Source organism: Branchiostoma belcheri, unplaced genomic scaffold (genome assembly GCF_001625305.1).
Source record: "Branchiostoma belcheri isolate BF01 breed outbred unplaced genomic scaffold, Haploidv18h27 scaffold272, whole genome shotgun sequence".
NCBI lineage: Eukaryota > Metazoa > Chordata > Leptocardii > Amphioxiformes > Branchiostomatidae > Branchiostoma > Branchiostoma belcheri.
Genome location: NW_017803879.1, coordinates 192733 through 196731, shown reverse-complemented (window position 1 = coordinate 196731; position 3999 = coordinate 192733).

Here is a 3999-nt window from a genome sequence, read left to right as displayed (position 1 = left end):
ACTGTAATGACCTGTGGTAATGTTCAGACAGGGCACGGCCAGTCTAATCCTGAGGCCACCACTGAATCCTTGCATTTGAATGCTAGCAATATTTCTTATGACACACAGCCGGCAGCCTCGCAGTTGAATTCTCTGTACGTAAATGCTGAAACACCATAATTCAATTTACATTGCCACACTCAGTAGAATATCATGGAGATCACTCAGCACCGACAGAAAGACCTTAAAGTTTAATGTTAAAATTGTTGTATCTTTGGACGCTATCGTTTCGGAGAAATCCCCAATGTAAGAACCAAACATGAAAGTCTTTAAACATGCTTTAATGCGACGATTAGCATTTCCTATCTCCTTATAATCACAAATACAATCATTATTCTAGAGTGATTGGCTAAAGTGATAATAATTTTCAAGATTGTGTACATCTACTACATCGATGTTCATCGTCAGTCGGGTGGGAGATACATCTAAATATTTTTTTATTTATTTGTAAACACTAAACAATTCAGTTGTCCACGTACTTCTGCCATGTCTATCTTATAATAGAAAATTGAAATTGAATCATAATGTAATTGTTTTGGGTGACTGAATGCTCAGAACTGTTGTGGTGTGCTAGGAAAACACAAGTCGATCTTTGTAAAATATGAAGTAACTATAACGGCCGACGTTTGCTTTGGAGAAAATACAGCAGGGCTTCGCCACATTTTACGATATTGCAGGAAAAGGAGAAGCAGAAGGGAAAACAATGCTTTATATTGATATTACTATAGTATGAAGTGACATATAATTACGAAAAATAACAGTTGGATAGCACCTACATTATTTGTTAGGATTTTTATTTGCATAACTGTTGATTTTCAAGATAAAAAAAGTGTTAATGCCCCGCATTCCAATGTTGGAGCAGGATAGTTTGACAAACCTACCAAAACGCTTGAATGCACTTAAAGTATGGCTATGTGCAGCAGTTAATGCATTCAAGACAATCAGCAAGAATAATAGAGGGAAGCTGCAAAAAGTCTCAAAGTATACAAGTTTAAGGGAGATTATACCAAACATTATAATATAATGCATTGTTGTTGCTAGATATATAAAGCATACCCATACTACATTTCAGATGATTTGAGTGTAATACCAGGTCTCCAGAACCCCAAATGTAGATATTTCGTCGGAAAATGGAACAAAAATAAAACAATTTTAAAAGCCTGCATCCTAAAAATTAAAAGAAAACGCCGGGGAGTATTTTTCCACTCTACCTTCATGCCAAATTTCATGTTATTTTGTCCAAAAATGAAGAAATTGAATCCGTTTAACGAAATGGCAGGGAAGGAGGAAAAGGAGGAGGAGAAGAAGAAACACCAGAGAACACAATATGTCTTCACCACACTATGTGTGATGAAGCCATAAAAAGCAAGTTAATTGTGTAGAGCTTTCATTCAAATAGTTGTGAACTGACACGATGATAAGCGACCTTATGTCAAAAAAATAGTCTTTCATTTACACACTACAAAGTTATTGGTAGGGTGGCAAAGTGACATTCCCAACAGAAACGTTAAAGCTTTGTAGCGTTCTAACAGCGGCTTGCGTATAAAAAATAACTGAAGTTACACGTTCAGTGTTTCCCCATCCGCTATCTTTTTAATAGTAACTAGAGTTCGGAGGGCTCATGCCTTCGACAGTGTGATATTGTTTTGGTGGGTGTTGTGTGTATGTATAGTGTAGGCTTTTAGAAGATGATTATCGTAGTTATAGTGGTCAGAGAGTCTTTTTGTGAACGAAGCAACATACTATTTACCTAGCCTGTACCATGTCTTTCTACGGAATGTAGAATTCGTCATTTGGTACAGGGGTGCCTTGAGCATATGCTCAAAGAATGACATTTTGCAGCTTTGGCATACATCACTTGAAAATGGTGTGAAACAGGTCTTTTCTGCTATTTTCAGACAAAAAAATGTACATTTTTGGCTCCTGTGACCTAATATTACAACCAAATGACCTAAAATTTGGTATAGGAGTGCCTTTGACGTATGCCCAAAGAGCTATACTCACATTTTTGGTAAACACTACTTTGAATTTGTGTAAAATAAGTTTTTCTGCTCTTTCCAGACAAAATGCTTTTATGCCCTTGTATTAAAACCAAACGACCTGAAATTTGTTATAGATGTGTCTTAGGCAAATGCCAAATGAACTTAAGACATAGTTTGGCATACACCACTATAAAATTGTGTAAAATGGGTCTTTTTTGCTATGCCCAAAGAACAGAGCTAGCAATGCTGTAAGGTAGCAGCACACAGTATTAATGGGCGACCCCAGGAGTCTGTATAGAAAGTAGTACAGCGGGTATAAAAAGTAGTACAGCGAATATTCTTGAAGGCTGGGTAGAAAGCCTGATAAGAGCGTCAGCCAGACGTAAATTGCGCTGTGTGGTGTAGGAATGTATCGGGTTTGAGACTGTATGATTTGAATTGTAAAGGTTTTGCAGTTCGTGTATAAATGCGCCGTATTACGCAACTGGCTTTCCGGGTGAGTCGGCTGCAGTTCAGGTCACGTCCGCAGAGGGCGCTTTCAAAGTGCAAATCGTCATGCGCAGAACTAACAGTGTGTACACCGCGATTTATTTTGGTATTTCTTTTTTAGATAATTTTTTTTCCTGGGCAAATTTTCCTCAGAAAGGCCCAGTTTTCTGGTAAGAAGGACAGAAGAATGTAAATTTTTAAAATATGGCCAAAAAGTCTGACATTTTTCATGGTTTGACCTGTTATTGGCCTTTAAAAACTTGTGATCTTGTTACCTGCTATTAGCTGCGTGTATTAGCGATGGCTTGGGGGTTTGATCTCCCTTTTGTGTATTTGAGGATTTACAGGCAAAACAGATGAGTTTTTGATAGCCTGTAGTCTGTCATCAGCATAACTTGAGAAAGCTTAGGTGGATTATCTTGATATTTGGTAGGTGGGTAGGTCCTGATGAGACCTGGAAATGATTAGACTTTGGACCCCCTAGCGGCTTGTTGTGGTACTGCAGCTGAACTTCCGGTATTGATATCTCATGATCTACACATGCTGGGGTATCGAAATCTGGATGGTAGGTAGGTCTTTTGCTGGGGAAGAAGTGGCGTGAGCTTGGGCCCCCTAGCGGCTTGCTCAGGAATTGCAGGGCTATCTGTTTGAAAATATTCAAAAGAGGATAACTCAAGAACCGGTGGACGGATTGTCATGATTTTTGGTATGTAGGTAGCTTACGTGATGGTCGGTATAATTATGCGGCAATTATGCAAATCTGGATGTAATTTGCATAATTAATGGAGAAATTCTATAAATCAGCTGCATTACATTGTAGGACTATTCAAGCTTGTGACATGTAATTGAGAACGAGAGAAACACAGGCAAATATTGATTATGTAAATTAACACTTAATTTGCATAATTAATGAGAAAATGTAATAATTCCATAATGCTGACTGCCTGGAATTTCATACTTGGGGTTGCTGGTGTCTTTTCCAAATTTAAAGTGACCAGTGTTACTGCAGTAACGTACGGACCTCCCACGACGCCCTTTTCTGAACTTGATCTTCCTATCGTCAACGGTAACTTGCTCAGCAAAAATCGTGAACATCCATTTGCAGATTCAAGACTTATCTCGCTAACAACAATAACGACCAACACAAAAGGTCAAATTCAATGACATGGGAACCCCCACGAGGCCCATATCGGAACTTGACCTCCGTATCTTCGACGGCGACTTGCCCACCGAAAATCATAGACAACCACTTAAGGTTTCCCGAGTTATCTAGGGAACAACAAAAAACGCAAAAACAAAAGGTCACCTCCAGTCACGGAAGAACCCCCCACGAGGCCCATATCCGAACTTGACCTTCGTATCCTCGACGGCGTCTTGCCCACCGAAAATCATAGACAACCACTTAAGGATTCCCGAGTTATCTAGGGAACAACAAAAAAAACGCAAAAACAAAAGGTCACCTCCAGTCACGTAAGAACCCCCCCCCCCC